We start from the raw sequence: 22,197 nt of genomic DNA, 5'->3' as shown, positions 1-22,197 counted from the left end.
GAATCACAAAACAGAATGCAATCCAAATACAGTTTTCAAACTACAAATGAAATGTTGGCTTAAAGCACTGCCTCTCTCTGCATGAAACACAGAGAGTTAGGTGCTGAATCTCGCTGCTTTAAGGGCTAAAGCTAAGCAGCTCTCGAGGGGAAGGATGAAATAGATGAGTTTCCCCTGAATGTCATCCCAGACACCTGCCACTCTGGAAACGGGCCAACAGTCCTCCTAATGATCACTCTTTCCAATGCAATTTTCAGACACGTCACTTGCCACAGAACTTCCATTTCTGCTATATCCCAGGATTGAAATGTTAGCTAGGCTTCCAGTTTTGTGGCTGCTCTAAAAGCTGTTAAAAGTCAGGAACTGTTTGGGACATTAAAAGACACTTAAAACACAGGGTTTTCTTGGCAGTCTATTCTCTGTGATAAAGGTGAGATGACCTCCTGAAAAAGCATTGCTGCTATTGGCCAGCAGCATCCAGGATTATTCCTTTCTCCTTACTTGGGATCATGATTGTCCTCTCCATAAGGTAAATCAGCACAAGAGAATCTCTTAGGAACTCCAGGGCATCTACAGATTCACAACCATGCTGCTAAGATGGCAAAATATTTAGATGGAAAGTGCAAACTTCATTTTAAAAAAAGGCAAGCAAAGAATTCCCTAAATTCAAAATTTTTTTTAAACTCCAATAAAAAAAAATTTGGTGTCAAAGGTCACAAACTGGATGCCTCATAAGCTAAATTTAGCGCATAGATGTTACCAAGTTAGTTTTGATGAAAAGAATGTTTTAGAAAAGTTGAATTGAAGTGCCCTGAGGTGGGGCATGCACTTCCCTCCTCCCCTCTGTCTCACTGTTCCCTGGTGCTTATATTGACCCACATCAGTCATTTTTGCTATTTGACTAGCCCCTGAAGGTACGTGCGTTTGTAAGCCTGTGTTTCTCAGGGTTCTTAGTTGCACACAATAAAATCCAAGCAGAAATAAACTTTTGTTACAGGACACTATGTCAGTGTCATAGAATCACTGACAGGGCCAGAGGTACGAACTAAGGAGTTACCCAAGCAAGGACAATACTCACCAAAGAACCAGAACTGGACACAACAGGCTCCATCATGTTTTCCTTCAAAGATGACCATTCCCACCGCTGCTCTGTGCAGAAGGTGGACCCGCACCAGCTGCAGCCTCACTTGGCTCACTTCCAGGTCCAACTCTCCCTGGCAAAGCCAGGATCTCACGCCTTCAGCTGTGAGATTTTACTCAATAACATGGATGTAAAAAATAAGATAGACCTACTTATTAAGTTATAAAATTCTAAAAGGAATGTTTTTAATCCTCTGTGAAAAGGTTTTTACGATGAAAGAAAGAAAGAGAGAGAGAGAAAGAAAAAGAAAGAAAGAGAGAATTAATTGATTCCTTGTTTAAGTTAGTAAGACCTTTTCTCAAATGTTAAAGGGGCAGCATTTCACCACCTAACTTACCAAGATGTTATAGTTTGAAATATAAAGGACTCAAAACAATATAAAACTACAAACAAATAAAAAGAAAATTAAACAAGTACTAAAATATGGAGCCAAAAAGAGATGTAGTAACCAACTTAAGCTAAGGGTAGTTACTATAATTGCTCATAAAATAACCATATTTCCCAGCAGCCAAAGCAAAACGAAAAAGTTAGTATGTTAAATGCTTCTTATTGTTTATTAAAAAAACATATACCAGTTTACCAGAGAAATACAACTATTTCATAGTTTTGAACTAAGAAAAATTTATCATAATGTACATACAGTAAACAACAAACTGATGGTGTCATTGAACATGACATAACAAAAGCTCATCGCTATAACTCTATTGATGGCCATTCTTTATTTCAAAGTTTAGGGAATACATTTAAATTGCAGTCTTGTCAAGGCACTTATACCGAGAATCAGAGTAATCAATTCCAGTAGGTGGCTAGCTCATGGTATGCTTTGATATCATGATAAAGCCTTAAAAATCTGATAAAAATAAAAGGTTCAACTTCTCTAAACTGGCATACCAATTTTCTCAGCAGGACTTTTAATGAGCAATACATAACTGTCAAATTCAGATTGAAGTCCTTCCATGCACGTGCCCTGTGCTGCTGATTGCAAGGAGATGCTTAAGTTTTTAAATGAAGACAGCATCACTAGTATTTTACTAAGGAAATTAAAAATTGTAAGTTATTTCCTGACTCATATACAGGCAATACACTGCAAAAAGAGAAAGTCTGGCTGTTGTTCCTGTGGTGGTTGTTTTCCCAAGCCGCGGTTTTGAATTTGTTTAAATACTTGCACAAGGATTTGATGGAACTACTGGAGGTCTGCATGTAAATAACAGGATACAGAACAGACCTGAATCTAGGATTTAAAAGAGCAAGTTAAAGTCTTAGTTCTCAGAAGTCTGTGTGATGTTTGTGATTTGTTCACTCCCTTGAGGCCAAAGAAAAAGGGGCAAGGCTGAGGTTGAAATTGATCTTTTGGATGGGACACTGTATTAGTTATCTATTGCTGTGTAAAAATTTTCTCTAAAACTTAAGGTCTTAAAACATTTATTGTGGCTCAAGCCTTTAATCCCAGCACTTTGGGAGGCTGAGGGGGTGGATCACAAGGTCAAGAGATCGAGACCATGCTGGTCAACATGGTGAAACCCCGTCTCTACTAAGAATACAAAAAATTAGCTGGGCATGGTGGTGTGTGCCTGTAATCCCAGCTACTTAGGAGGCTGAAGCAGGAGAATTGCCTGAACCCAGGAGGCGGAGGTTGCGGTGAGCCGAGAGTGCGCCATTGCACTCCAGCCTGGGTAACAAGAGCGAAACTCCGTCTCAAAAAAAAAAAAAATTTATTATCTCATAGTGTCATTGGGTCAAGACTGTGGGAACAGCATAGGTGTATCCTCTGGTTCTGGGCATCTCAAGGCTTACCTGGGGACAGGTTCGCTTCTAAGCTCACTCATCTTGTTGGCAGGATTCAGTTCTTCATGGGCTGTTGGACTAAGGGTCTCAATTCCTCATGGGTTGTTGGTCTGAGGCTTCTCTTGGTTCCTTTCCATGAGTTTTTCTTTGTAGGGCAGCTCACAATACAGGAACTGGCTTCATCAGAGCAAGAGAGAGGAAAAGAGAGTGCTAGTAAGTCTTGAGTGACTCAAGCCTTTTAAACCTTAATCTTGGAAGTAACACCCTATCACCTTTGCTATAGTATTCTGTCTGTTAAAAACAACTAGGTCCATCCCATACTCACAGAGAGGGAATACACAAGATTGTAAATACCAGTGTCAGAGATCATTGGAAGTTATTTCGGAAGCTACCAACCACTGACATAGACAGTGAGCCTGAGCACTAAAACAAAAGGAAAGTCTGTTACTGAGGTGTAAGCTAGAGTCATGGTTTTTAAGCAAATTTAACGGTTAACATCTTTTCAAACTAAATATTTAAAACAGGTAAAAGCAGGGTTATCCTCCCTAAGCATTGAGTAAGGCCCAGGGCATGGTGGACACTTATCATAGTTGCAGCACAGGTCCAGGGCCAGGCTCCTTGCCTCCTGACACCCAGGGGCTTGGGCACAGGCTGGCAGCATTGGAGATGAAAGCCCACAATGACCTAATAGGAATCCGTGCCAGAGGAAGAAGGGAGAGCTGCTCTAATGGAAGATGGGAGCAAGCCATCTTCACACACAGCCATTCTCATCCCCTGTGTCAGCCAAAATAATTATAGGCAGACAATATATCTTGCAAAACTTAAAGGAAAATCTAACATCTATTAAACCCCTGAAACCTAGAATGCCACCAAAAATAGTGTGAAAATCACTGGAGTCAGAAATCATATAACAAATGGGAAATAGAGGAAATAGAGAGAGGGAAATAGAGAGGATCCAAGATGGCTGATAGCTAACAGCTCGAGATTGTAGCTCCCAGTGAAAGCGCAGAGAACAAGAGGACGCCACACTTTCAGACGAACTTTCGTCACTCAAGGACCAGAAGATTCCCAGTGGAGGAGCCCCACGGGTCGCCAGCCCGACTCCTGTGGCCGGCACAGCGGTCTTGCCGACGCCTTGGCGCAGCAGCTCTTGGTGCAGAGTAAACGGGACTGGTTCCCCTTCTGACCTAGGTTTGGAGCTCCGGGAAGGCAGAGCCGCTTATTATGGACTCAAGAAGGAAGCCAGACTGGAGATTCCCGGGCAGAAAAGCACCATCAGTCTTAACACCACTGTTTTGGCCGGTGCAGTGGGTTGCTCAGATTCCGGCACTGGGAATCAATAAATTGGACGTCCGCTCAGAAACCTAATTAGAAAGGTGGTAACTGTAAAGACAACAGATAGATAAATTTATAACAAAGGGAAGAAACCAGCCTAAAAAGGCTGAGAATACCCAAAATCAGAACCCCTCTCCCTCTACAGGGGATTATAGTTCCTCATCAGCAATGGAACAAGCCCTGATGGAAAAGGACTGTGTTTCATTAACAGAAGTAGGCTTCAGAAGGTGGATGATAAGAAACTTCTGGGAGTTAAAAGAACTTGTTCTAACCCAATGTAAAGAAACTAAGAACTTTGAAAAAAGGTTTGATGAAATGCTAACAAGAATAGGCAATATAAAGAGGAATATAAATGAACTAACGGAATTGAAAAACACAACACGAAAACTTAGCAAAATATGCACAAGTTTAAATAGCTGAATTGATCAAGCAGAAAAAAGGATATCAGAGGTCGAAGACCAACATAATGAAATAACACGAGAAGACAAGAATAGAGAAAAAAGGATCAAAAGGAATGAGCAAAGTCTCCAAGAAACATGGGACTATGTGAAAAGACCTAATTTACGTTTGATAGGTGTACCTGAATGTGACAAAGAGAATGAATCCAACTTGGAAAATACTCTTCAGGATATTATTCAGGAAAACTTTCCCACTCTAGCAAAGCAGGGCAATATTCAACCCCAGGTAATACAGAGAACACCACAAAGATATTCCTCAAGAAGAGCAACCCCAAGGCACATAATCATTAGATTCACCAGGGTTGAAACGAAGGAGAAAATACTAAGGGCAGCCAGAGACAAAGGTCAGGTTACCCACAAAGGGAAGCCTATTAGACTTACAGCAGATCTCTCAGCAGAAACCCTACAAGCCAGAAGAGAGTGGGGGCCAATATTCAACATCCTTAAAGAACAGAACTTTCAGCCCAGAATTTCATATCCTGCCAAACTAAGCTTCACAATTGAAGTAAAAATAAAATCTTTTATGAACAAGCAAGTACTCAGAGATTTTATCACCAGGCCTGCTTTACAAGAGCTTTTGAAAGAAGCATTACACATAGAAAGGAACAACCAGTATTAGCCTTTCTAAAAATATACCAAAAAGTAAAGAGCATCAACATAAAGAAGAATTTACATCAACGAATGGATAAAATAGCCAGTTAACATCAAAGGGCAGTAACCCTAAATTTAAGTCAACTAAATCCCCCAATCAAAAGATACAGCCAAAACCCAATGGTATGCTACATCCAGACCCATTTCATATTCAAAGATACACAAAGACTCAAAACAAAGGGATGGAGAAAGATTTACCAACCAAATGGAGAGCAAAAATAAATAAATAAATAAATAAATAAATAGCAGGAGTTGCAATTCTCGCATCTGAAAATAGATTTCAAAGCAACAAAGATATAGTGATAAATGATCAATGCAACAATAAGAGCTAACGATCCTAACACCCAAGACCCATAAATAGATTTAGACTCAACGAGACAGAAAATTAATAAGGATATCCAGGACTTGAACTCAGATCTGGAACAAGTAAACTTAATAAATATTTATAGAGCTTTCCACTTTAAATACACAAAATATACATTCTTCATTTTAAATACACAAAATATTGATCAGCCATTATTAATACCCATTTTTAGAATAAAGCAATATTCCCGTTTTCTCTCCCTCTTTTTCTTCCTCTTTCTTCCTCTCCTTCACTCCTTTTTTTCTCTTTCTTTCCAAAAAAAAAAAAAAACAAATGGAAGAGTCAAGTCATATGCAGCCAAGAAGTAGAGATCTAAGCAATTCAAATATGTCTTTTCAATGGGAAAGGCAAAGCAAATGGGAGGCTGTGTGAGTGGAGACTGGTGTAATGGAGTATCAGGACCAGAAGGGAATGAGAAAACCAGATTAGAAGCTCATCTGACACTCTCACCCCAACTGTTGGGCACATGGCTTGTCTAGGAGAACATTCTTGAAGCAACAAAACTACAACTGGAGAGAGGTGAGCTTTTTTGGGTAACCATATGTCCTGATTTTACAAGGTCAGTCCTGGTTTGGCTTGTGCTTTTATTAGCAGTCCTCTTTTCTACTCTCAAAAATGTCTCAGTTTAGAAAAATAAATTATCTCCAACTTTCTGAATACCAAGCCTAAGCAACATATACCTGTAAAGACTGGATTTTTTTAAACTTGCCTTGCTCATCATTTTCCCCCTTTAATTTCCTTTTGAGCAGTCCCTTTTTAATGATTAATTCTATACTCAATAACGTCTTTCATTCTCTTCTACTAAAACATTTTACAACTTTCCATTTAGGATTGGCATGTAGTTGGATAGTCAGAGTTAGAATCTTTGAACTTGAAGTAACCTCAAGGATACCTAGTGGTTAATATCAGCAGAATTTTTATCCAGATTAAAACATTTAAGTACTAATTGGCTATAAATCACAAGGATTCAAGCCCCCATAGCAAGAGAAGATGAGCACTGGATGAGACTTTAAAGAGAAACATCAAGACATATCCTCAATTATGACCTGTGATGGCTATTCTAGGGTATAGACAGAAGAATGCTTACTTGATAAGTTAGGCAAAGGCTTATTCACTAGGCCTTAGCCTATGTTCATTTTTGGAATCTGAGCTGGGGTGGAAACATTCCAATACCCATTCTCAATATATTAATTTTTATCACTTATTCAATAGCTATATTCTCCTATGAATTTGTGAACCAGATGCTCTTGAATTTGGATATCCCAGAGAGGAAAGCTAAGGACAAGACACAGTGGAGCAAACTGTAGCTTCTAGGGTTAGTAATAAACATTGGCAAAGTCATGAAATTATCTGGAACTCAGTTTCTTCATGCACAAAATGAAAGTTCTAAGCCAGGCAGTCTAGATATTTTTTTCATATCCAGTTGCAAACTCCCATGTTTATAACAGTGCATTTGACCAAACATTTTTTAACTATTTCCCCATGCTGCAAAATGTACAGGTTCTGGAACAAACATAGATTCAGTCTTTTTCTTCTAGGATATTACAGGTTAGTGGAAGAAATGAGTTGTGGAATATTAAAATGTTGGTAGTAAACTTAGATTTCTAAGAAAGATGTTAGAAGTGCCTGGGTTGGACCGGTGTAATCAGGTAAAGCTCCCTAAAGAAAGAAGCAACAAAACTAAGTCTTTAAAAATCTGTTTACAATAGCAAAGACCTGGAACCAACCCAAATGCCCATCGATGATAGACTGGACTGGAAAAATGTGGCACATATACACCATGGAATATTATGCAGCCATCAAAAACGATGAGTTCATGTCCTTTGTAGGGTCATGGATGAATCTGGAGAACATCATTCTCAGCAAACTGACACAAGAACAGAAAATGAAATACTGCATATTCTCACTCATAGGTGGGTGATGAACAATGAGAACACATGGACACAGGGAGGGGAGCACTACACACTGGGGTCTATTGGGGGGAATAGGGGATGGACAGTGGGGGGGGCTGGGGAGGGATAGCATGGGGAGAAATGCCAGATGTGGGTTAAGGGGAGGAAGACAGCAAATCACACTGCCATGTGTGTACCTATGCAACTATCTTGCATGTTCTGCACATGTACCCCAAAACCTAAAATGCAATTAAATAAAAGAAAAACATATAGAAGTTAACCAGCAAAAAAGCAAGATACAGATTAACATTCTAGACAGAGGAGGCAGCATGCATGAAGTCTCAGAAGTATAAACAGCACCTTAGAATAAGGAAAATCAAATCAGTTCAGTAAGAGAAGTTTATAGAGTCAAGCTAAAATACTCTGCAGAGCCCAGATTATGCAAAAACTTAGATGCATACTAAGGAAGGTGCATGATGGCCTGTATTGAAGGATGAGATCTTGAAAGACCTTAACCAAGGGAGTAACATGCTCTAATATGGTTCTAAACCAAACTCAACTCAACGTGGATCTCTCTTCCACACAAGTGTCCCTTGAATGATTAACAAGAGACCAGGAGGAACTCAAATAAATATCCTAGGGCCAATATCATGTTCAAAATATATAGCTGATAGAAGTATAGGAGACTGAAAAACCATCTAACCGGTAACATAACAGGAAATGTCTTTACTTTGGCCAAATTGGTATTCAGAAACACAAAATATTAGAATTAGAAAGAACTTTCAGGTTGATTAGGTTCAACCCTTTCATTTCAGAGAAAATGAAACTTAGACCTTGGGAAGAGAAATCACTTTGTCCTGAACAACTTACATCTCTTTACGTCATGTCCCACATTCAGTTTCATGAGGTTTGTGATCAGAGTAAAAACTCTCTTTATCTGGGTCAGTTGATACCTTCTGACAGTCAATTATTTGAAAAAGATAAAGTAGAACCTCCAAAATATATATATACACCTTGATATTTTATTTTAACTTAAAATTTATAGGTGTACGTTCACTCTCCAATCTTTCTATGCAGATTGAAGGTGTTCCTTTGAATAGATAGATACAAAGGTAGAGTACTCTTCTTTCTACAACAAAACATAACCATAACACATCATGTAAGATTTATAATTTTGGCTTATTTAAAGTAAAGCAGGAGGTTGACAATACTTACAAAGGAAGTAAAGCAAGCATCCTTCCAAATTTTTATTTCTTTTTTAATCCTCTAAAGTGTCCTTACCTCTAATTCAAAAGCAATGTTATTTTTATCAACTCATCTTTACCAATGATTTTTAAATAATTTGACTTCTTTTTTAAAGAAATGATATTTCTATGCACACATATGTTCATTGTGGCACTATTTATAACAGCAAAGACTTGAAACCAACCCAAATGGTTGGCCCATCAATGATAGAATGGACAAAGAAAATATGGAATACTATGCAGCCATAAAAAAGGATGACTTCATGTCCTTTGTAGGGACATGGATGAATCTGGAAACCACCATTCTCAGCAAACTGACACAAGAACAGAAAACCAAACACCACATGTATTCACTCATAGGCAGGTGATGAACAATGAGAACACATGGACACAGGGAGGGGAACATCACACATGGGGTAGGCAGTGGGGGTGGGTGGGAGGCAGGAGAGGGGAGGGACAGCGGGGGGTGGGGAGGTTGGGGAGGGATAACACTGGGAGAAATACCTGATGTAGGCAACAGGGGCGGGGGCATGGAGACAGCAAACCACCATGGCAGTACCTATACAACAGTCCTGCAGGATGTGCCCATGTACCCCAGAGCTTAAAGTACAATAAAAATAAATAAATAAGAATTTTTAAAAAGAAATGATATTTCCTTTCCAATAAATCATTATCTCAAATTACAGAATATAGTATAGTAAGTACAATGACATAGAAAGATTGGAGCTAAGCACAACTATGCCTTGGTAAGCATATCACTCATTTCTGAGAGATGTGTGAGAGAGGATGGCCCAGAACCTAGCAGTGAGGAGCACATTGTCATCTATGTTTTAGAAAGAAAGAATTGAGTTGATGTGCTAAGTAGGATAAGCACAGATCAGTTAAGAGAGCTTCTGATGAAGTTATTTTGATAGATGCATTCATGATTCTGAATTGTGATTCTGGTAAGATCAGGGGTTGGTGTTTTCTTGTTTACCTGATGCCACTGTTCACATCTTAAAAACTTGATTCTCCAATATAATTATTCTGATGCTTGATGCAACTCTCCTTCTTTCATTCAACTAAAAAGAGAAGCTATCTTTCCACATAGCCTATGAATATAAAGAAAAAGAATTCTACACAAAATATTAACCCAACATTGATAAACAGAAGGTTTTTTAAAAAATGGGATCTGTAGGCCGGGCGCGGTGGCTCAAACCTGTAATCCCAGCACTTTGGGAGGCTGAGGCGGGTGGATCACAAGGTGAAGAGATCAAGACCATCCTGGTCAACGTGGTGAAACCCCGTCTCTACTAAAAATACAAAAAAATTAGCTGGTCATGGTGTTGCGTGCCTGTAATCCCAGCTACTCAGGAGGCTGAGGCAGGAGAATTGCCTGAACCCAGGAGGCGGAAGTTGTGGTGAGCCGAGATCGCGCCATTGCACTCCAGCCTGGGTAATAAGAGCGAAATTCCATCTCAAAACAAAAAGGGATTTGTATTACAAAGTATTCACTGTTGATTCATCTAAGTTTCCTGTTCTTTTTGTCTTTTTTTAGATGGACATCTTAGATAGCAAAGTCAAACTTTATTTTGACAAGATTAGGTATCTATCAGTACCTTTGTTTTATTCAAGCGGCAACACTAAAACTGATAACTTGAAAAATGTAGTATCCCTATCTGGGTGAACAGCATAGGCCTGTGAAATAGTAAGTTCATTCCTTGTGAAAGTCTCCCCAGTCACTTCCCTTATAATTAGCAAACAGAAAACATGCTGGGCTTCCCCTTCAGTAGCAGCGAACTCAGAAGAAGGCAGTGTGTGGCACACATGCTCCTGGCTCCTAAAACCCATGTGTACTTTTGAATTTCTTAGCTTAAAAGCAATATTGAAAAATAGTCTGTTTCCATCAACAAGGGAAGCAAGATAACAGAGCATGCTAGAACTAAGAGATGGGTGCTCTAGAGAGAGACTAATGGTGGTTAATTTGGTCTAAGGAAAAAAGACCAGCTTCTAAGAGGAGTGTCATCAAATTCTATAAATTAGAATTTGGTAATTTAAAATCTAAGCAGAAAGCAGAGGCTGTCTCAACAAAACACATTTTCATTTTAACAATAATTGATGCTGAAAAAACCCACGTATTTGAAACTTCTGTCAAATAACTCTAGGGTAGGAAGTGGGTTTAGTTAGGCAAGGTATAACAAATGTTGGAGGAAAACAATAGGTACAATTCTCAATTCCTGTTTAACTTTAAGAAAATTGATGAGAGGGATAAACCTACTAATGTTTGTCAAAGATACAGAGGATAATATGGCCCCTGGATTCTTTTAATTACCATTTTTAAATATTTACTATATGCTAGGTTCTCTGATTACATATTAGAAGTACAAAGGTGAAAAGTAATAATAGTTAACTATTTTTTTTTTTTTTGAGACAGAGTTTCGCTCTCGTTACCCAGGCTGGAGTGCAGTGGCGCGATCTCGGCTCACTGCAACCTCTGCCTCCTGGGTTCAGGCAATTCTCCTGCCTCAGCCTCCCGAGTAGCTGGGATTACAGGCACGCGCCACCATGCCCAGCTAATTTTTTGTATTTTTAGTAGAGACGGGGTGTCACCACGTTGACCAGGATGGTCTCGATCTCTCGACCTCGTGATCCACCCACCTCGGCCTCCCAAAGTGCTGGGATTACAGGCTTGAGCCACCGCGCCTGGCCAACTATTTTTTAATACTCAGTATATACTCAACACCAAGTATAATAATAGATTAGCAAATTATTAATTCTTCCAACAATCCTAGGAAGTACATGTTATTATTATGCACCTTTAGCAGATGAGAAAACAGAGACTTTTTCAGGGTCACAAAATTAGCAAGCAACATCCTGGATTTGAGCTTGAAAAATATTAAGCCAAAGACTAGCTCTATAACACTCTTCAATATCATCTCCAAGACAAGGTCTTGCACTCAAAAGCATGCTACTTTCTGAGTGAAGCATAAGCAGGATTTGGCTAGGTGAAGAGAACCATGGAAGAGAATATCAGGCAAAAACAATAGTAAGTGTTTCAAAATGACATTTCCAATCTTATTATGTCAGCATTTTCCACTAGTACCTGAATGGAGCCCATGCTAGAATTGTCTGAACAACAAGAAAGTAAAGAAGTTCATTGGAGAATACATTGATTACATGTTTAAAAAAAAAAACTGATTCAATTCCTGAGTACCTAACTAAATGGACTCAATACCATCCAATATTTTTCTTCCAGAGTTTCTTACTAGGGAAATTGCCACTAGGAAAGTAACAGGTTAGCTTGGAAATAGCAAATAGCTAGGAGCCAGGACCAAATCACTTCACAGTGACGTATATCACAGCATCATGTTGTGCAGCTTAAATATCTGTAATTTATATTTGCCAGTTATACCTCAATAAAGCTGGGGAAAGTTAATTGATAAATTAATTTTTAAGACATATATTTTAGATGCAACTGTGCCATTTACATAATGTATAATATTGGGAAAAGTAATTTGGCTTCTCTGAACCCTGAAATTTCTTCACCTGTAAAATGAGAACTATGCACTCTTTCTAAAAATATGCAATATTGACTTACCAAAGAAACCCCAACACAACAAAAATTAAGATGCCAACCACTAGAAAGAGGTGATAACAGAGTCCACCCAGAGGTCTGTTATAAGGTTCAAATGAGGTTAAGGAAAGGTTTTCTAGGCATTTGCGTTATGCTTGATATTCACTGAGCCAGGTGCTAGATATGTTAATACAATAATGAAAAAGCATAAACTGTAGTCTGCAACAGAATAATATTATCAGGTTATTACTACTAAGAGAATAAAACTAAAACTGGGTAACACTTTAAGAGTGACAAAGGTTAGGGGATTGCTTCAAATAGGTTCCTCAAGAAAGGATTCACTAAGGAAGTGACATTTGAGCTTAAGCCTGAATGATGGAAGGGGGTTGGCCATGGAAAGATCCAGAAGTAGCCAGTCTAGGCAAAGCAAGCAGCAAGATTAAAGTCCCTTGAACAGAAACCAGACTCTCAGAAACAGAAATGAAGCCATTGGGCCAAAGCACAATAAACAGGGGGACAGGGTTGGGTGGAGAGATTAGAGAGAGAGGCTTGGAACTGATTTCCCATTGCTTTGTGAACAGAGAAAGTATTATACCCAACTCTAATGGACGCCCGTGGAGGGCTTTGAGCAAGCATGCAACACAACTTGATTTACACTCTTAAAAATTTGCTCTGGCTGCTAGGGGAATGGGAGGGGTTGAGCAGCCAAAAGTGAAAGCCAAGCTCAGGAAATAAATAAGGGTGCCTTAGACCCAGGTAATAGCAGTGGAGACAGAGGGACATAGGCAGTGTCTTTCCATGTATTATAGAAAAAACTAAGTATATTGTTGATGGTTTGAATATGGAGTAGAATGACGGGGAAAAGGAAAAAAATCAAAAACAATATCTGGTTTGAAGTTTTGGTGACTGGGTAGTTTGTGGTGCCACTTATTGAAATGGGGAGGAGAGTTTTACTTTGACCATGTTAAGTTCAAGATATTTCTTAAGTATCATAAAGATATTTTAGTGGAATATGCTATTCTGGGGCTCAGGAGAAAGGTAATCACTGATTATACAAAGTTAGGAATTCTACACAAATAAAACGTGGTAAAACCACCTTCCTAAGTAATTTTAAAGACAGAACAAATGAGAAGAAATGGGAGGCAGACCCTCAATTTTAGCGCAGCTCTTAGATCATTAGTTCAATCAAACATATCTTAGCTACATATTATTATTGTAAATGTCCAGTCATTAAATGGATAAACCATTTATCTCCTAGTTCCAAAAGAAAAAGAAAACAAATTTAAGGCTGCTTTGACAAAAATATATCATATGCTGGATTTTTCCACATATAGTAATATCATTTAGTTTGTTTCTCCCTCCTCCATACAACAAGGTAATAATTAGGGACTTAATACTGGTTATTCATCTGGGCTTTGAGCTTAAGTTTACCCAGATAATTACTGAGACAATTTGATTGAATTAATTTAATTTCAAATTTTTGACTTGTATGTGATTGAAACAACCTGGCATGTCAAGAAAGACAATACTGTTACTTTACAATAATGTCTGTACTTTTTGAACTAAGGTATGAATATTTTTAGCAATACATAGTGAAGTATCCTAGGGATACCAGAAGTCATAGCATAAACATGTTCCAGAAGATTTTTCTTTGACAATTTAGCAAGCAAAATATATATTTTTTTCTATTAAAACAAGCTCAGGCATACTGCTAAACGGAAAGTAGGCTTTGCATTAGTTAATATGAAACATAATGCTTCCAAAAACTACAGGACTAGCAGCAGGCCACTTTGGGCTGTTCACTGTTGTTTACTTCTAAGGGGCACTGGTTTAATTTTTCCTGTGCCCTTTGGAGGGTAGTTTTCTCTCAGCATTGCAGTGAGATAGTGGAAATTCATTCTGATTTCTCCACATCTGACCTGAGGGAGAAAGTTTTCCAAGTTGGAAAATTGCAAGTCAAAATATCATCAGAAAAGGCTCAAAACTCTACGCTCTTCCCACGAGTACATCTTTATTGGTATCACAAGAGATAAAGGGAAAATGAAGAAAACAGCCTGTGAATCCCAGCCCTCTCCTGTAAGCCCTCTTTGCACTTTCCGATTTGCAAGTTTGCTCTTTGTTATTATTCAGCAGCAGCCGTGCTACACGGAAGTCAACAAAGGTTGCGCCTTTAGGGAGAAGAGAAACCCAGACACATGCTTCAAATGTGTCGTCCTGCTCTCAGGCAGCTCACTGGCTCACTGGCTGAGCCATGCATCTTCTCTTGGCCTGTTCTTGCTTTGGGACTCACCCCCTCTTTACACACCAGAGTAAGGAAACAAACAGCAGAGATGAAAAAGAAGCCAGTAGTAGAAAAAAGGATTCGTCTGGCTTTTTTCCATGTATTTGAACGATGAGTCCTCGGAATCTGTTGCCTTTTTTCTACTCTGGGCTTCAGCAAGACTGGAGGGAGTGGAAATGTGCCCAAATTTTATTTCTTTTAAACAAAGTCCTATAAAGGCTATCTCACCACCTTACCCCATGGACTCAAATACAAATAGCAATGTCTTGGCCAGCAATCACAGAGTAAAAATGCTACAGAGGACAGATGTTATCACATAAGATTTTTTAAAAATTTAAGGACTTTTAAATAAGTTTTTTATGCCCAAGTCACACTCTGTGGTTTTTATTCTGAACACACTACATGTAGAAGTTTTACTTCTTGCAAAACAATGGCATATGAGATTATTCTTTTTGAAATTATTTTTTCTTCCTATGGAACTCGGGTGCATAGACTTGGATTAGTCATAATACAATGTTGTCATTGGGCAATGCATGGTTTTATTTTTTTTCTATTGATTCATTTATTTATCACTCAGAAATTAATATGTAAATACATATGTATGTGAGAGTTTTATCACATACATATATATTCTTAAATAACATCATTTTGCAGTTTTGCTTTTAAAATTTGTAAGAACCATGCCACATCATAGACTATCTTCTGGAATGTGTGGTTTTAGTCATCATTATGTTAGCAACACTAGTTTAAGTTATTTTATATTGCTATAGATTATTCATTTTTACTGCTATGTAATATCTTATTGAATAAATAAATTGCAATTTGGTTTTCCATTTTCTTCTCAATGGTCATTAAGTTGCTTCCACTTTGTTGTAATTACAGAGCTACTATAAAGAGTCTTCAAATAAATATCTTCTGAAAACCAGGAGTGAAGCCTCTTCAGAACAAAGCGAGACCATCAGGCCTTCTCTTTATTTTGGTAGAGGATTTACTCCACCAGTTTTATACTCCTCCCAAGAAAAAGCATTCCAAGAATAACTAGAATACATAAATTCATGTTTCCTACCTCCTACACATGGATTACATTTCAAGTACCAAGACAAAATAAAAGTTCAGTCTGCTTTATAACTTAACTTATTGAAAAAAATGAGGAAGAACCAAACCTAGACATGCCCCAGTAATATATATCATGATATACATCCCACAAGGACACATGTAAATTGAAAATTGAGTGTTAATACTTTCAAATCCGCAACTTGAAATGAGGAAATGTTGAGTCAGTCCCTATTTAGTTCAGGGGAAAACAGGCTGATCTTATTTAATAGTTTTACACAAAGGATACACACATACAATAGATCTAAACACTTACATAGTACACATACATACACAAACACATTCATACGTATTGTCCAGATGAAAATGCAAAACAGGGTATATTTAATATGTAAATACATATACAAATTATATACTAAAACAGAGTATATTTAATATGTAAATACAAATACATATACATTAATTTCTGAGTAAAAAATAAATGAATCAATCAAAATAAAATAAAACCATCGAGAAGAAAATGGAAAACCAAATTGCAATTTATTTATACAATAAGATATTACATAGCAGGAAAAATGGATAAAAAAATGGTTCACAGACCACATTGAATTGGAAGGAATCAGTCAAGAACTAGTAGTAGTAGCAGAGAGTAGTAATTACAGGATAGTAGTGATAGCACCAGCGCCAACATGAGCATTTACTTCTTCATAGATATTGTTCTAAGTGGTTCATGTGTATTTACCAATTTGATAAACAACCCCATGAAGTAGTGCCCTTATTATCTCCATTTGTTAATGAATACTCTGAGCCACAAAAAGTAAAACACATTTTCCATGGTTGTACAGCTAGTAAATTACAGAAGTAGGACTCCAAGCTGGGAAATCTGGCTTCATAGCAGATACCTGTAATCACAGTATCTTGATAGTACACAAGCAATGTGATTTCTTATAATCCTTGGGCTGTAGTCATCATATCAAACTAGGCCATCTTTGTGTCCATAAAAAAGTCTCTTACCTCAGTAGGCCTTAATTTTCTCATATTATGAAAAATGATAGAGATGTCCTGGATAATCTTTAATGTCTTCAACTGGCTTATTCTACACACATAAGTCCCTATGAAATTCATCTGTGATTATTAATTCTTTCATCTGGGCCTAACAAAATTAACTCTTGAATATTAGGAGTCACATCCAAACAAAGTCCTGATTTAAATGTCCATGGACATACTGCAATAACCTCACCACTCCTAATACCTCCCAAGAGACACCAGTCACAATGGACAATACACAGTTGTGAGCCAGAACAAAGGACACTGGGATGAACACTTAACTTGATTAGCCCTTCCTTTAGTGTTGGGATGCTGGGCAGGAAGAGAGTTTAAGCACTATAGCTTCCCAAGAAATCAAGAAAAAAAGCTCCATGGTTGAGATATGTCTGTGGAGAACACCTTGTTAGCCCATCTACAAACCTTGGAAGCCATATGAATTCTGTATGCAGCACAGTCGATATTTAGAACTCAATTCCATAGACATATTTACACAGAGTGGCTATTGAAAGCTCCCAGCTGTGGAATCCTGAAGCCACAAGCTGTATTTATGTGCAGGGCTGCTAATCCCTGGTCTCAGCTCTTCTCACGTCTGTAGAAACACTTTGTCTCTATAGACAAGTCCTTGTAAATCTCTCCTTGTCAGAGGATTTAGTTCACTGATTGTCAGCCATGAGCTACTTCATAAAACAACTCACAGAGGAATAGAGCCTTCTGCTCTGCCTTTGGCAGGGAGCTTGTTACTCCAGATAACCTTTTAATGACTGTATTCCATTTTAACTCAGCTCCAGAGAGAGAAACTAAAAAGAAAGAAAAGATCCTTCCTTAATGCTATGCTTTTTTCATACTGCATCTACTGAGGCAAATTATGAAAGATGGATAGAGGTTCTTTTGATTATAGAATCCCAAATCCTTATAACATAAAAACAAGCTGGTTGTTCATTGAGTAGGTGACGTTTCAGGGCTAAAGGAATCACTGAAATATGAAAAGACAAAGTTTCCAAACTGAAAATGATACCAAATCTACATCGACTCTATTTTTAAAACCTGCATCTGGCTAAGAGGTTACTTTTTAATTCTCCGTTATACATTGCAATGATTACCCTCATTTGAATAAACTGAAATTACTATTCAGAAGATAGAATATTCATTTAATGAGCCACAGAAGCATATGACTGGGCATTAAAAAAAAACTAAAGAAGACTTTATGAATAACTCTCTCCTGAATTAAGAGATTGCAGGAGAAAATTATCTTGGAGGAAAGCATGAAAAATGACTACAATTATTGACTGAATTCTAAACAGAGTGGGATAAGGGATTTCACTTTGATATTTGGATGGAAGATAAGGTTTCTATAAAAGTAAAATCTGAGTTTTAAGAGCTCTGGCAAGAACATCTCCTACATTAGAGGCTTAAAGTTCTGTAACATAAGATAGTTCCCCACATTAATGATGCTAAAAATTCAAAATTCTAGATGCAAGTTACCTTGCATGATAGATAAATGACATCTAGAAAGGTATGGTTCTAATCATACTATCCAAGCGTATGCTTAATTTGTACTAAATTTTTTTATCTACTGCAGAAGCTCTCATTTGACCAACCTGCAACATTAACCAGAACTTTCCATTCCTCCATAAAACACAGGGACAGATGACCTCACTATGTCTATAGCTAGTGGACTCCTCCCTGGAACAGTATGTACTTCTGCCTCACTCTTGAAGATGACTGCTTACCAGGATTCAGCTGTGTTTATATCAAAACTAATTTATGGTAATATGTACCTGTTGGCATCATTGCATAATTTAATTGAGGATAGTGTAAATTGATAAAATGTGAATCAGCTAAGAAGGAGAGCTGTTTCCCTTCTTAGTTTAGTAACATTTCAATGTTTTGGAAATACTGAATAGAGTGACCAAAAATTATTGATATAAGATATAATGCATTAGAAAGTAGCCTACTGGCCTCGCCTTGAACCCCCTTTTCAATACACACATACTACCAAGAAAATTACTGGGGTAGGAATCTACAAGATGTATGCCCTCAATTTACTATTCAAGTATCTTGAGCAGTGGTCAGCAAACAGTTTCTCCAAAGGGTCAGATAGTAAATAGTTAAGGTTTTGCGGGGCAATCATGAGTCTTTGTGGGCTGTATAGTGACAACTAAACTCTCTTGCTGTAACATAAAAGCAGCCATCCATCATAGATAAATTATTGGGTATGACTATGATCCAATGAAGTCTATTTATGAGCATTGAAATTTGAATTTCATACAATTTTTGCATGTCACAAAATATTATTCCTCTTTTAATTTTTTTCAACCGTTTAAAAATGTAAAACCACCCATTCTTAGCTCTGGGCCATACAGAAACAGATGGTGAGCCATAGTTTGCCAAACCCTGATCCTGAGTCCTCACACCGCTTAAGAGAAGCAGAAACTGACAGTCATAGATATGCATTTGGGGTATGATTTACATAAGTAGGAAAATGTAGAACTTCATGCAACCAAAACCTATTCAAAAAAACTGTCCTGATGCTACATCAAAATATTGGTGGACAATTGGACATTTTAGGTTCAAATAGTAAAGTACATTTCTACCACTTTTAAGATTTTTGGTTTTATCCTTGATTTAGTTTGTTCTCACACTGCTATAAAGAAATACCTGATACTGGGTAATTTGTAAAGAAAAGAGGTTTAATTGGCTCACGGTTCCGCAGGTTGTACAGGAAGCATGACAGCTTCTGGGGACACCTCAGGAAACGTTCAATCACTGCAGAAGGGGAAGGGGAAGCAGGCATATCTTATGTGGCTGGAGCAGGAGGAAGGGAGGGGGGAGGTGCTACACACTTTAAACAACCAGATTTCCTATTATCAGCTGATAATGCAGCCTTCCCCATTCCCTTAGATGTCCAGGCCCTAAAGCCTGGAACCCATGCATATGTCTCTTCACATGGCAAAAGGGACTTTGCAGATGTCATTATGGTGAAGAAACTTGAAAGGGGGAGAGTAGCCTGGATTATCCAGGAGAGTCCACTATAATCACATGAGTCTTTTAAACAGAATTAATCTCAGCTGAAGTCAGAGAGCTGCTAGGAAGAAGAGGCAGGAGCAATTCAAAGCATGAGAGAGAGTCAGCCTACCAGTGCTGACTTTGGAGATGGAGCAGGCCGTAAGCCAAGTCATGCAGACAGCCCTGAAAAACTGGGAATGGACCTCAGGTGACAACCAGCAAGGAGACAGGAAGCTCAGCCTTGTAGCAGGAAGGAACTGAATTCTGCCAACAACTTGAATGAGCAAGAAAACAGATTCTCTCCTAGCACCTCCAGAAAGGAATGCAGCCTGCTGACACATTGCGTTTGGCCTTTTGGGTATCCAAGCAGATCAACGTCTACCAGACTTCTGTCCTACAGAAAATGCAAGATAATAAATTTGTATTGTTTAAAGCCATGAAGTGTGTGGTGAGTTGTTACAGCAGTGATTTCAGACTAATACAGGCTTTCGCTGAAAATGCCTTTGAACACCACTGCCCCTTCTGTGGAGAAAAGAACCGATGCCAAGAAAATTGAGTCCTCAGTGCCAGGTAATTCATTTAGCAATCTCTCTAATGATAGTACTGTTTTAAAGACACTTGTAATGCTAATTACCATCTAATTATTGCAAACAGAGTATAATCATGGACAATATTTCTGGAACGTGGAATACAATTAAAGTTACAAAGTCATTTGGATTTATGTGAGCAAAGCAATTGGATGATAAGTATCTTCCTGAATCAAGATTCTCACTTAGACTAATAATGGATTAATCTGTATGTAAATCACATCATCCAATTACAACTTCTGTTTGACATTCTGTCTGCTTTTAAGGAAAAAAATCATACTTTCCTGGCAGTAAAAATTGTCATTATTATGTGATTGAAGAACCACTCACTATAATTCCCTATGCTTCTGATTAGGTCTTACAGTGTTCATGACTCTCCATTTATTGTTCAGCCTGCTTGTTTGACTTAATGTTATTTCAGTAAGATGTCCAAAAAGAAGAAAAATTTTGTTCAATGGAGGAAATAAAGGATTTTTGTTTACTTCTTTCTTGAAGATGTTTTTTAAGGAGGGATTCAAGTCTCTCATCTCTATTGGACTTTGTGATTGTTCTGCTGTTTATTTGTTTGTTACCATCACAGAGTAGACTCGGGGAGAAGTAACACAAAATCATTACTCAAAGTTTAAAGAATTTGTAGGAACTGGAGAAGCAGAGATGAAAAACAAGCCTGTTCTTGGTAAGCAGAAGATAAAATACGCAGAATGCTGTGTGACAGAATCCAAAATGGAAAGGAGAAACAAAGAGTGGCATTTTGAAATATAAAGCCATTGCTAAAACTCTGAAGGGGACAGAGAAACCGTATGTACAAAAAGACTGGTTTATTCTCTTTGTTTGTGGGGCTTTGTAGGGGAAAGGGTAATACTTCCATGGATGCTTCGATTATATCATGTAAATGTTCAAAGCCTGGTCCCAAAGGGAAAGGTTGAACCAGGAGGTGCTGAACTACCCTGCAAAATAGTGGAAGTGGCAGGGCCTTTGCACAGCCCGTTCTTTATACCTAGACTACTTAACCAGTGGTATGCTGAAGCCAGCTCAGAGGGTATCACAGGAAGCAACTGCTACCATCTATTCCAGCTCCATGCTCAGTGCTATCACACTGGTTGTTTGAAATCGGTTGTAGTGAGACTAACTATGGCATGAAAGTCTGTTACCCCTACAAATCAGTGCTCTAACCTCAGCCAAAACACCATTGCGATGCCAGAAATCTTCCTTTGGTCCCATCCCTGCTTTATCTAGGTGTCATCTCAGGAAACCTTCCCTAACTACCCTCTCTAAAGTGGTACATATGCCAGTCTTCTCATCCCAGTCGTTTCTAATGTCGCAGTGCTCATTGAAATCACCTCAGGAGCTTTAAAGTCTAGTGATGCCTTACTCTGGGGCAATCAGATCAGAAACTCTGTGGGTGTTAGTAGACCCAGGGATGTTTAAAGCCCTTAGGTGATTCTCACATGAAGCCAAGACTAAGAGTCACTGTTCTATCCCCTTCCCCAGCTTGGTCTTCATAATAAGCACCACTATCTGAAATGATATATTTAGGTATTACTCTTACTATTAGAATGTAGGTTGCATGGGGACAGGGACATTGCCTGATTGTTCAACAGGGAATCCCTTGAACATAGAATCATGCCTGACACATAAGAATCAATATATAAGTATTTGAGGAAGAAAGAAACAGAGAGAAGAGGGAGGAAAAAGGAAGAAAGAAGAGAGAAGAAATAAAGGAAGGTAGGGGGAGGTGAAAAGGAAAAAAATGAGAGAGAGAGAAGAAGTAAGAGAAAGTGGGGAAGGAAGGCAGGGAAG

The 22,197-nt window shown here is 38.2% G+C and overlaps 1 protein-coding gene across 1 annotated transcript in view; it reads right to left on the bottom strand.

Moving 5' to 3' along the window:
* The window catches only part of IFTAP (intraflagellar transport associated protein), a 253,244-nt gene that overhangs the window by 45,085 nt on the left and 185,962 nt on the right, over window positions 1–22,197 (bottom strand). The window contains exons 9-10 of the transcript XR_004730616.3: window positions 2,936–3,103; window positions 1,079–1,334 (exon numbers count right to left, since the gene is read on the bottom strand). The gene's annotated coding sequence lies outside the window, so the exon portion shown is untranslated. The remainder of the gene's footprint in view (window positions 1–1,078; window positions 1,335–2,935; window positions 3,104–22,197) is intronic.

The sequence above is a fragment of the Callithrix jacchus genome, chromosome 10 (genome assembly GCF_049354715.1).
Source record: "Callithrix jacchus isolate 240 chromosome 10, calJac240_pri, whole genome shotgun sequence".
Classification (NCBI taxonomy): domain Eukaryota; kingdom Metazoa; phylum Chordata; class Mammalia; order Primates; family Cebidae; genus Callithrix; species Callithrix jacchus.
Note: the sequence above shows the minus strand (reverse complement) of the source record. Positions and strands in the feature narration are given on the sequence as shown.